Source organism: Sus scrofa, chromosome 16, assembly GCF_054392235.1.
Source record: "Sus scrofa isolate SSC_HxYL_T2T_F1_AM1 chromosome 16, Sscrofa_HxYL_maternal_Yorkshire_Landrace_v2.0, whole genome shotgun sequence".
NCBI classification, from domain to species: domain Eukaryota; kingdom Metazoa; phylum Chordata; class Mammalia; order Artiodactyla; family Suidae; genus Sus; species Sus scrofa.
Window position 1 is genome coordinate 53,860,003 of NC_139398.1, and position 13,128 is coordinate 53,873,130.

General features: G+C 36.7%; 2 protein-coding genes across 2 annotated transcripts in view; one reads left to right on the top strand and one right to left on the bottom strand.

Moving 5' to 3' along the window:
* IPO11 (importin 11) overlaps positions 1–13,128 on the top strand; it is an 820,387-nt gene that overhangs the window by 794,581 nt on the left and 12,678 nt on the right. The window contains exons 31-32 of the transcript XR_014831432.1: positions 2,450–2,648; positions 9,012–9,128. The gene's annotated coding sequence lies outside the window, so the exon portion shown is untranslated. The remainder of the gene's footprint in view (positions 1–2,449; positions 2,649–9,011; positions 9,129–13,128) is intronic.
* LOC110257266 (uncharacterized) overlaps positions 1–13,128 on the bottom strand; it is an 826,705-nt gene that overhangs the window by 262,530 nt on the left and 551,047 nt on the right. The window lies entirely within an intron of this gene.

Here is a 13,128-nt window from a genome sequence, read left to right on the forward strand (position 1 = left end):
CTATTTTTAATAAAGATATATTGATTTGATGTTTCAGCTTTAGGAGACAAGATGTGATCTGTATTTATAATCATATGAACTTTATGATATGATGTTTTATATGATGTTTATGTTTTTTTATATGATGTTCAGCTTTATGAGACATGATGTGTCTGTATTTATATCATATGAACTGTGAAAGAGCTTTCTTCCTGAATGCAAGTCTTTACTTTTAAATGATGACATTATTTCTAAAACCTACCAGCTTACCTGTTTATATTGAAATAGGCACTATTAGACACTTGTCTTGGAAGTATAAATATACCCATTTGCGATGGTAACTGGTACCATGTGTCATGAATCTAAAACATGCTTATCCCTTTTACCTAGTAAATTATCATTTGGAGACCATGCTAGAGAAAAAAACACTAAAGTAACCCCAAGGCTTCTGTGAACAAAATTTCCATTAATGCATTGTTCCTTAACAGTGACAAAGAGGCAATTTCCTACATGTTCAAATACAAGGGAAAGATTAAGTAAATTATGGCATAGTTTCCTCCATTATACTTTTTAATAATTTAAAAAAATTATTAATAATAAACATGTCTTAATAAGGAAATTAATTTTGAAGGACACAGTATAGCAACTCCATCCATATTATTATTACCTAACTAAAACATCACATTTATGTTTTAATGTCTTTTCTTCATTCTGTGGTTTTTCAAGGAGGATAAAAGAAGGTGAAAGTTTCAGTATAAGATAACCTTGGTAAGAATATTTTATAAGCCATAAAACAGTAAGTACTGAGACATGTGCATCTCAGTCTGATGATCCAAGCTGGCTCAATTGCAAAGTCAAATGTGCAGCAGACAATGCTAGGTATTCATGTGATGTATGAATACCTAATGGATTTTTGGGGGAGGCCAAATAAAAGACACTTTTGGCCTGATAACTGATCCTGGTTCTGTAAGGATCCCTTTCTAATCCTTACTTTACTTGAGGTAGGTACCAGATGCAAACTAATCATTCACTGAAGATAAAGCTCAGAAACTGGTTGAGGGTGAGCGGGGCAATAGGAAGAGGATGAGGGGCACATTATTTCACAGAAAGCATAATGCATCCCATCCATTTGGTATTGTCCCCACTAAGATTTTTTTTAAAGAACTCTATGGAGAAGATGGGGTATAAAAAGACAGTTAGCTAAGCACATGGAGTTTCTATTCTTTTTGTAAGACATGACAAGCAAGTGAGCAGGGCATTAAAACCCAGTCATTGACTGTTTATGGGTAGATCACAGATTGAATCACAGAGTGGAGGAATGACAAGGCTAATTAATAGTAAGCAACCTAATCAGAGAACTATGGTAGCTATAAGATGAAGTCAGTAGAACTAGAAAAGATGGTCACAGAGTGAAAAGTTGACAATTAGGATTTCCAGCCACATATAATACGTAACTTTATCCCTCAGGACCCAGAGGAGAGAGGATTTTCTCCTCCTTTCACTGTAGGCTTATGGTTCTCCTGGTAGGAGGAACCTGGGAAAATGAATCATACAAAGTCATTTCATCAACTTAATTCCTTAAATTTACCCTGGCTAACTGTTACAGATCCTCGGGACAATAACCAGGGTGTTCAGAAGGGAAGATGTCCACTGTATCTGGTTTTTTTTCTTGTAGAACTTGCCACAGTTTTCAATTATATAGTAATTTGTCTGTTTAGTGTCTGAAGCCTCCACTGGACTGTAAGCTCGATGGGATCAGATACCTTTTCTGTCTACCACTGTATTTTCTCTGGCTAGCAAAATGGTGGTATTGAAGGAAAAAGAGAGTCATATGTGGTGAAATGAGACAATTTTGGCTGCCGAGAGGGAAGGGAAAAGGGAGAGTTTGACATTCGAAACCATGCAAACATCACTCTTGGAAATGCTTTGTTGCCAAAGGAGTGGAAAGGTCCAGGCAGAAGAAAGACAGAAACCCTAAGCAATGTGGAAGCCTGAGAAAACTGTCTGAGAAAAAAATCTACTACCCAACAGATAAACAATGGTTATAGGAAGCTGGCTTATTTAGAGAGCAAAGATCATTTGGAAACAAGAGGAGCGAGAAGCAACCAGGAACCTATTATTGAGGAGTCACTTGGAACATAGTTTTAAGTAAAGAAAAAGCTCTACTGAGCATATATATTCCACATCCCAAAGAATTTAATAAGTCTCTTATCCTTTACCAAAAGAGGAAATGTGTCTGTGTTAAAATGACCAAATTTAAAATTCTGCAGTTGAAGTTGTATGAGAACTTTTTCCAGAGTTATATATACTCTAATGATTAAACAATCTATACAAATAATGGATGTAAAGCAGATTTATCAGTATGTGTGTGTATGTGGAGAGTGAGTGTGGACTATAAACAAATGACATTGAAAAATAATGATTCTTACTTTGTATGCTTTTCCTTTTCCTTCATTCATGCCTTCACAAGAGTTCTCCAGAGAAATGGAATCAGTAGGACTCAATGGGTGGACCTATGTTCTATCCATTTCTTTACTTATTGTAAGGAATGGGCTCTTATGATTGTGGAAGAATGTCAAGATCTACAATTGATGAGCCCAAACCCAGGAGCGCTGATGGTTAAGTTCCAGTCTGAAAGTAAGAGAAGACCTGTGTCTGAGGTCAGACAGGTAAGTGGAGAGAACTCACTCTCCCTTACTCTAACTGTGCTATTCATGTCTTCAGCAGGTTGGATGAGGCCCACCTGCATTGGGGAGGACAATCTTCCTATTCATTTTCCTGATTCAAATGCCAATCTCACCCTGGAGACATTCTCAGAGATACTCACAACAGTGTTCAAGTAGATAGTTCGGTTTCCTATGGCTCAGTCAAGTTGACATAAAATTAACCACTACAAAACTTTTATCTAAAGGTACATAAGGAAGTGACTAGAATACACCCAAACCTGCAATTTTAAAAACATAATTTTACAGTCTTGGAATGAATAGTCATACTCTATTACTAGTGCACCAGAACACACTAAAATGTCCATGTTACGTCACTACCAGTTGAGTAAAATACCAACATTTCAGCCCACTAACATTTTATATCTGTGCTATCCACAAGAGGTGATATTTAATGATTTAGCCAGCCTGCTATGAAATGAGAGACGTTCAAATTTAAAAGCATGCTATTGATTAGATTTAATGTTTTTCAGCCTATTTAGCCAGGTAGGCCACTGTAGTATAATTTCAAATTGTAGATATTTGTTTATTAATAAACAACATACCAAAGAGTAGTGATATCCTTTACTGGAAAGAATTGAGACTTTTTAAAATTAATATTTTCTTAACAATTATGTTCAAATATATATATTTCCTTTCAAAGCAGCACCTTTGAGGAAAAATGTAGCCAACTGAATAATGCTACTGGTGTTCAGAAGTTCGTATACCACACAATGAAATATTTCCAGCTATTTTAATTATTTTCTATGACCTCTGAATCCAGTAGAATTGTTCAGTGTGATTTCTTTCTTGAATTCTCTTGGTGTTAGTAACTTTTGGCCATTACTTGATGTAAAGTTCACCCTGGCTTATATTAAAATAATGAACCATGGATTTGAAGGTAAACCAAGAAGAGTTCTGAGACAATACTGAGCACTAGGAGCAAGGCTGAAATGAATGTGGAGCCACTTAACACCAGCTTGAAGGTATGTGGGGGAGAAGAAAGGAAACTGGGATGAGAATCTGAAAATGTTATTTTCAACCACGCTTCAGACTTCCTAGGAGGACAGATGCTCTTCTTTTCCTTCCTCTCATTGTTTGACACCTGTGTGGTTGGAGCTGAATTTATCTACATCCAAGAGTGTGTTCCTGAAAGACTCAAAGGCAGAGCTTGCCAAAGTTCTGGCTGAAGAGATTGATAATGAATCAGATACTACTTCATAGTGGTAGTTTTTGGTGGTGGTTTGGTTTGACCAGATTTAATGATAAGTCTATACTTGGGAGAAAGATATGAGGAAACACACTGCCCAGATCGGGACTGGAAGGTTTTCTATGTAAGGATAGATACAGATTAATTCTCATAGCTGAAATAATAATTCTTAAGAAACATGACTCAATGGCCTAATAAAACTATTAGGAATAAATGCTGACCATAGGAGCATGATAATATACATTTTGCTAGAATAAAAACATAAAAGAATGAACAATGGAAAGATAAACCATCAAATGATTTTTTTAGCTCTTCAGTGTATGATGAAGATTGGGTTTACACTTGTATGGTGATCCTTAATGAGGGTAGCACATAGTAGTTGGCTAATAACATAATCTAATCCGTTCACACCTGAGAAATGTTATTTTCACATAAATCTCTCAAAGCAACTAAAATGAACTGGATCAGTGTAATGATCAGAAAAAGAAAAAAAAGCAGAGTTCGGATTCTAGATGAAAAATAAAAATTGAAACTATTTTCTCCCATTCTGTAAGTTGTCTTTTTGTTTTCTTTTTGGTTTCCTTTGCTGTGCAAAAGCTTTTCAGTTTGATGAGGTCCCATGGGTTTATTTTTGCTCTAATTTCTATTGCTTTGGGAGACTGACCTGAGAAAATATTCATAATGTTGATGTCAGAGAGTGTTTTGCCTATGTTTTCTTCTAGGAATTTGATGGTGTCCTGTCGTATATTTAAGTCTTTCAGCCATTTTGAGTTTATTTTTGTGCATGGTGTGAGGGTGTGTTCTAGTTTCATTGCTTTGCATGCAGCTGTCCAGGTTTCCCAGCAATGCTCGCTGAATAGACTTTCTTTTTCCCATTTTATGTTGATGCAACTGACAAGGGCTTAATCTCTAGAATATATAAGCAACTTATACAACTCAACAGCAAAAAAACCAATCAATCAATGGAAAAATGGGCAAAAGACCTGAATAGACATTTCTCCAAAGAAGATATACAGATGGCAAACAAACACATGAAAAAATGCTCAACATCGCTGATTATAAGAGAAATGCAAATCAAAACTACCATGAGATACCACCTCCCACCAGTCAGAATGGCCATCATTAATAAATCCACAAATAACAAGTGCTGGAGGGGCTGTGGAGAAAAGGGAACCCTCCTGCACTGCTGGTGGGAATGTAAACTGGTACAGCCACTATGGAGAACAGTTTGGAGATACCTTAGAAATCTATACATAGAACTTCCATGTGACCCTGCAATCCCACTCTTGGGCATCTATCCGGACAAAACTCTACTTAAAAGAGACACATGCACCCGCATGTTCATTGCAGCACTATTCACAATAGCCAGGGCATGGAAACAACCCAAATGTCCATCGACAGATGATTGGATTCAGAAGATGGGGTATATATACACAATGGAATACTACTCAGCCATAAAAAAGGATGACATAATGCCATTTGCAGCAACATGGATGGAACTAGAGAATCTCATACTGAGTGAAATAAGCCAGAAAGACAAAGACAAATACCATATGATATCACTTATAACTGGAATCTAACATCCAGCACAAATGAACATCTCCTCAGAAAAGAAAATCATGGACTTGGAGAAGAGACTTGTGGTTGCCTGATGGGAAGGGGAGGGAGTGGGAGGGATCGGGAGCTTGGGCTTATCAGACACAACTTAGAATAGATTTACAAGGAGATCCTGCTGAATAGCATTGAGAACTATGTCTAGATACTCATGTTGCAACAGAAGAAATGGTGGGGAAAAACTGTAATTGTAATATATACATGTAAGGATAACCTGACCCCCTTGCTGTACAGTGGGAAAATAATAAAAAAAAACAAAAAAACAAAAACAAAAAAACAAAAAAAAAAGAAAAAGAAAAATTGATACTTATACCCATGTCTTCTTAAAAAGATGTTCTTGTAATTTCAAAGTTTGCTTTAACTTAAAAATGATTTGGAGGAATTCCCATTGTGGCTCAGCAGAAATAAATCCAATTAGGATCCATGAGGATGCAAGTTTGATCCCTGGCCTCGCTCACTGGGCTAAGGATCCGGCATTGCTGTGGCTGTGACTGTGGTGTAGGCCAGCAGCTACAACTCTGATTTGACCCCCTAGCCTGGGAACTTACATATGCTGTGGGACCAGCCCTAAAAAGCAAAAAAGAAAAAACGAATAAACAAAAAAACATATTTTAAAAAAGTGTGTTCAAAGTGAGACAATGAAACATAAATCACATTGGTGTAAACAAGATTTGGTTCCTTGTGGTTTGGGGAATGAATTTTGAAGTTTGAGCACAGCTGTGAGTTAATTATAATCTTTGTTGCACTTAACCCATCAAGATGTATACTCAAAATTTGCAAAAATAGAATGAAACGTCTCCTGCTACCATGGGAATTTTTAAAAATATTGCCAGTTCAGCAGAAGATCTGAACAGATGTAGATAGTCAATGGCCAAGAGTTCAGTGGTAGTCTACAGAAACAAAGGTGTCTTTATCACGAGGATGTTAGTTCTTGGTTCTTTTGTTTAGGTTGACCTCTATTCATTTGGAGTATATATAATGAGGATACTGAACCACAATTTCTGAGGCCTTTTGTTTGGATACTTGAACAAATTGCAAATACAAAGACAGAGGAGAGAAATATAAATTCTATCAATGACATACTAGGAAATACTCATATAGAAATAATCTGTGCTCAGTATTGAAGAATGTGTAAGGTTTTAATGGACAGAGATATAGATTCATAACCCTTCAATGAGGTCTAGATGGATGGAATTAACACAAACAAATGGAAATGATTCTTAAGCTGGGAAAAGACCAGATTATCTGTATTCAAGCCTTTTGGTAGGATTATGGATTATTTTAATTTTTAATATTTCCTCAATATTGTTTTCCAATTATTCCATGTAAATTAAGCCAGTTAGAGCTAGTGATACTAATTTATTTCTTTTGGTACTATATGGTATTCCATTGCATACATGCACTATGTTTTAATTACCTCTCCTCTTAATTATCTATCCTTTTTTTGACATGTATTTATATTGTTTTCACTTTCTTCTATTACAAACAGTATTAATGGATGTCCCTGTGCATATATACCTTACATGCATGTGTGAGAGTATGCTGAGAAATGGAACTGTGGGGTTGTAGAATATGCTTATTTTCAGCTTGAGGTGATATTGCCAAAGTGCCCTGCAAAATGAGTTTATACTTCCACCAGCTTGTATGAGATCTTTATTCTCATATTCTCTTATCATTTGAAATTAATATAATTTTTGCCAATATAACAGGTTTGAAATGACATCTCATTTTGTTTCGGATTTTTCCTCCAACCACTAATGACACTGTGTCTGTCTTCTTGAGTTATCCATGCCCATATCTTTGCTCCTTTCTATTGGATTATTTATCATATTTTTATTGACTGATAAGAATTGAGTTTTTTCTATTGCTTCTAGTGCATATTGGTTGTAGTTTCAAGTTTATTTCTCTTATTTTAACTTTATGGCCCTTTTTAATGTAGAAGTTTTAAACATTATAATAGGCAGAATTACAAACTTTATTTTCCAGGATAAAACTATTTGCTCTACTAGTTAAATATAATATTTTCTTTAATTATGGTATAAAACTTAGCTATTAAAAGGCTCAATTATTAACTTAAAAAAGTATTCTCATAAGATACTGCATATATTCAGAGCAAAATAAAACATAACATAGAATGTATGTTTTATTTTATGTTACAGAGTAACATAAAAGCCTTCACATTTACAGTATCTCTATATCATATCTTGCTCTGCTTGAAGTATTATTTTGTTCATTGCTTTGCTCATTTATGGGGCAAAATGCTTGAGAAACTCTAAAGTATCAGACAATGCGCAGAAACCCTCTAAAAGAAAATTTTTTTTTCCTTCTATTCTAGTAAGGAACTCAGGCATGTGAACTCACGATTATACTGTAACATGGTATGTGACTGCAGAGGCCTCTGGATCTACTGCTAATTTTCTGCTAAGGACTGGGGGTAGCTAGGTAAAGTGTCAGAAAGGTTAAATGAATTTTCTATTTTCCTCAAGTTAAGGGATAAGGAAAAAAACTAGCATATAAAAGATATAGTGATGAGAATAACATAGCACTTTTATTAGAATTGTATGTTGGTTTGGTATGGCTAGGACACAGTGTTTGCTGAAGAGGTGAGTGATTAAAGGGTAACCAAGGGATCAAATTATTAAGTGCCCCATATTAACATTTGGTGGAATGTGTATGGCAGAAGTAGACATTAAAAATTCACATCACCATTATAGAGAGATGAAATCTTGCCTTTGAGTTCTCCCAAAGTAAAACCCGAGGCAAGGGCTTTGGCGCATGTATTTTTCATGTAAGTTATACCAAAAATCAGGAAGAAAGGATGGAGGAGAGTGGGACAGTGAAGGAAGAAAGCCAGAAATGGACATGGTGCTTGATTTTTGCTGTTCCTGGCAATAGAGCGTTTGATTCTTCAGGGACCTTATCAGAAGCACAGGTAATGACTTCCAGAACAATTTATCCATAGAATGGGGCGTGGGATCTATTGACATGTTATTGCATTGAATGTTTCGCCAGAGATGTTAACTCCCCAGTATTTCCAGATAGTATCTGTGACTTGCCTAAGTAGCCCCCATGGCTTCAAGAACCCCCAAAGCAAAAAAGTGAAAAGATAATGGACATGTTTAGTATGGAAGTGTATACTACAACTATGACTGAAATCTGAGAAGGATATAAACTCATTTTCTACACAAAAGAAAACAGGTAGGATAGACGCCTAGATTTTAGTTATACTGCATATCACCATGGGGTCTGACTCCAGGATTTGTTCTGCTCATCAACTTTCTACTTGCTTTGCAGTTACACAGTAGCAATTATTGAAAATATTTTCACTTTCATTATGTTGGTGTCTGCTGCTCAGAGAATCCAAACAAAGATGGGATTAAACATACAATAGCATTATAAGGACAGACCTGCAAGTTAAAAAAGGGGAGGGAGCCAGAAAAAGTCAGGAAGCGTAACATCACTAAGACGGCAACACCAGTCATTCCTAACTTTGCTCTTCCTCATAGGAAGAACAAATAACAACTACTCATGGATGAGACATCACTAGAATAATTCTAGTATGTGGAACTGAAGCTGAAGCAACTCTCTGCACCATATGGATCAAAACAGACTGCATTAAATGGGTAAGAGAAATGGCTGCACAATGACCACACTGCCCCTCCCCCAGGGCAGCACAGTACCACACAAAGAGGTTCTCCCCTGAGTTTATGGTTCTTTTAGTGGGAAAGGGCCCAGGGGTGACATCAAGTTCTTAAAGTGTTATGGTTTGCTTGGTTGGAAACTCCACTCTGGTTTTACCCCACAGGGCTAACAGCAGAAACTGTGGGGGTCAACCACTGGGAATCCGACTGACACAGTGGTGGAGAAGGGCATTCTACAGCTAGCTAAGTTTCTACCTGCGGGGCTCAAGTAGTGGTCCCAACAAGCAGATTTGCTCATCTGCAGAAGCAAGTTAGGGGCAGAGCCTGGTCAGGGGATTTGGTAGGGTGCAGGTTTGCTTAATTCAGGTCCCCAAACAGAGTTCTGCTGGCCCTAGAGCTTGGTCTGTCCACAGCTAGGTAGGATCCTGAGTCATAGCCCCACCTTCTATGTAGCATGGCCCTTAGCCTCATATGACATTAAGGGCTGGTGAGAACATCTGGAAGCTATATAACCCAGCAACTCTGAAGTGGAGAGACAGGCGGACAGGGCTGATTACCCTCAGAACAAGCCATCAACTAGTAGGAGGGCTTAATTCTTAGCCCCATCAGCTGCAAATCATAGCTCCCAGCAATTCCCAACTGAAAAGCCTTTTGGAAAAATTTTGGAGTTTCTGAAATAGGGCCCCCAGTCCTAGCCAAGCAAGAGCTGGAGTCAGCTCCACTGACTGCAAAGCATGGCCTCTAGAACAAAGTCAAGGGCCCTGTTCAACCAGGGAAGCTGAGGCATGGATTGGCTTAAGATCACAAAGAATTAGCAACCTTAAATCTGCTTCTTCCCTGGCAGAGAAGCTAACTTGCAGCCCCATTTACTACTGAACATAGTCTCCAGACCACCTGAGCAGGAACCTTACCAGAGCACATAGGAAGCTGTGGAGCCCATACAAAAGCACTAATTATAGTGGCACTTAAACAGCACAATCGTGGTTTTTACCTGTCTGCAGACCAGATCCATTGGCCTTACCTTACCAGGATATTTAGTGCACATTGTTTGCTGATTCACTGATCTATGCAGGCCTTGGATCCCCTCCTGCTGTGCTGCCAGGGCTGGGAAGCTACACAGAACCCCACATACTGCTGAGTATTGTACCCAGTCCCTACTGTTAAGCCTGACCAGAGAATCCAGGCAACTACAAAGCCAATCCTATTGGACAGGGAACCAAGATAGCAGTTTTATCCAGCTGTGCTTAGCCAGCAGCACTCCTCCCTACCCACAACCTTAGAACTTGAACTGTTGCTTTGCTCAAAAATAGAACCTAAGAGCAGATGCATCCTGCCCAAGGACATTACTAGCAGACATGTCCAGAACCCCAAACTGAACTTAATGATGAAGAACTATCTCTGTCTCTGCCAAAGTGAACCTGCAAAATCTAGAAAAAGAAACTACGCATTCACATGCACAGATATCAGTATGAGTAATCAAAGATCATGAAAAATCAGGTAATTATGATACCACTAATGGAAACTAACAAAGTTTTAAGAACTAATACTAAAGAAATGTAGGTCAATGAATTGTCAAACAAACTTATAATTACCAAAGGGGAAACATGGGGGAGGGATAAATTAGGAGTATGTGATTAACATATACATACTACTGTATATAAAATAGATAACCAAAAAGGACCTACTGGGTGGCACAAGGGAACTCTACTCAGTATTCCGTAACAATGGAAAAAGAATCTGAAAAAGAATATATACATATATATAAATTTGTTGTATACCTGAAACTAACATTATAAAGCAATTCCAATTAGAAAAAGAATTCAGAATAATTCTCTTTAAAAATGTTTAGGAACTCTAGGAACACACAATTAAAGGAAATTAGCAAAACAATGCATGAACAAAATTAGAAATTCACCAAAGAAATAAACATCAATCCTACCCCTGCCCCCAAAATCCTAAAGCTAAAAAATACAATAACTGAACTGAACAATTCACTAGGGAGCTTCAAAAGCAGACTCAGATATCAGAAGAAAGAATCAGAAACCTAGAAGATAGGACATTTGAAATTATCCAGTCAGAGCAACAAAATAGAAAAGAATGAAAAAGAGTAATGAAAACTTACAGGGCTTATGGGACACAATAAAGAGAAACAATATTCACATTCTGGGAATCCAGAGGAAGAGAAAGGGATGGAAAGTACATTTAAAGCCATAACGGGTGAATACTTCCCAAACCTGGCAGACCAATAGCTATCCAGGTCCAAGATGACCAAAAGACCCCCCAAAAGGTTGAACCATAGAGGGCCACACTGAGACACATTATAATTAAATTGTAAAAACAGTAAGAGAAAAGAGAGAAGTTACCTATAAGGGAACCCCCATCAGATTATCAGTGGATTTCTCAAGAGAAACTTTTCAGGCAAGAAAAAAATGGGATGATATTCATAATGTCAAAAGAAAAAAACTGTCAGTTAAGAATACCACATGGAGTGAAGCTGTCCTTCAGAAATAAAGGTGGAATATAGATTTTCCTGAACAAACTAGAGCTTAGGGAATTTATCACCATTATACCTGCCTTACAGAAAATGACAAAGATAGTTCTTTGAGTGGAAATGAAAGAACACTAATTAACATCATAAAACCATAAAAAAGAGGAGTATAAAACCCATGTGTAAGGCTAAATATAGTTAAAACTGGATTCTCTAATGAGGTAATGGTGGTGTGTAATTCACTTACAATTTTAGTTTAAAAGTTAACAAATATAGTGAAAATAAGCATATGTAGAATAATTGTTATCAGTTACATAATACAAAACATATGTAAATTGTAACATCAAATTGGCATATGCACACACTGGTGTATGGAATGACTAGCCAGTAGGGACATGCTGTATAGCACAGGGAACTCTACCCAATATTCCGTGATAAAATATATGGGAAAAATATGATAAAGAATGGCTGGGTATATATGCATAACTCAATCATTTTGTTGTAGAGCAGAAATTATTACAACATTATAAATCAACTATACCTTAATAAAACTTTTTTTTGACCCACAGAAAAATTAGAGGGGAAGGAGAATTAATAATGTAAGGCTTAGGAATTCTCTTGAAGTTATTAGTTTAAAGTAGGGTGTTATAAGATATCTTACATAAGCCCCATGATAATCCCAAGGAAAAAACCTATAGTAATTACACCCAATAACATGATGTAATAATCACAGCATACTGATACCACAAAATATCAAACAAACAAATGAAAAAAGATATCAAGAAAGAAGGGGCAATGGTTCTTCTAAACAACCAAAGAAAAAAACAAACCCCAAAATAAAGTGACAATAGTAATTTCTGATTTATCAATAACTACTTTAGAATTAGTACATTAAATTCCCTAGCCAAAAGATACAGAATGACTGAATGGACATAAAAATTAGATCCAACAATATGCTTCCTACATATGACTCATTTTAGCCTGATAACAATAGTAAATATTTATGAGCCCAACATTGGAGCAACTAAATACATAAAGCAAAAACTAACAAAGGTAAGAGGAGGAAAAAAACAGCAATATGATAATGATTGGGAATTTTAATATTTCACTCTCAGTAATAATAGATTATTTAGACTAAGAATCAGTAAGGAGGCAGTGATATTAATGATACCACAGACCATTTGTATGTAACAGACAAATTCAGATCATCCTATTTGTCAACAGAAAAATATACACTCTTAAGTGCACATAAACATTTTCTAGGATAAACCACAAAACAATCCTTAGCAAATTCAAGAAGCCTGACATCATAACCAAGTAGCTCCTCTGACTATACTGGTGTGAAACTAGTAATAGCAGGACAACAAAAATTAATGAACACCTGGAAACTAAGCAACACTCTTCTGAACAACTAATGGGCAAAAGAAATTAAAGGGGGGATGTTCCTGTTGTGGCTCAGCGGTAATGAACCTGACTAGTGTTCATGAGGATGCA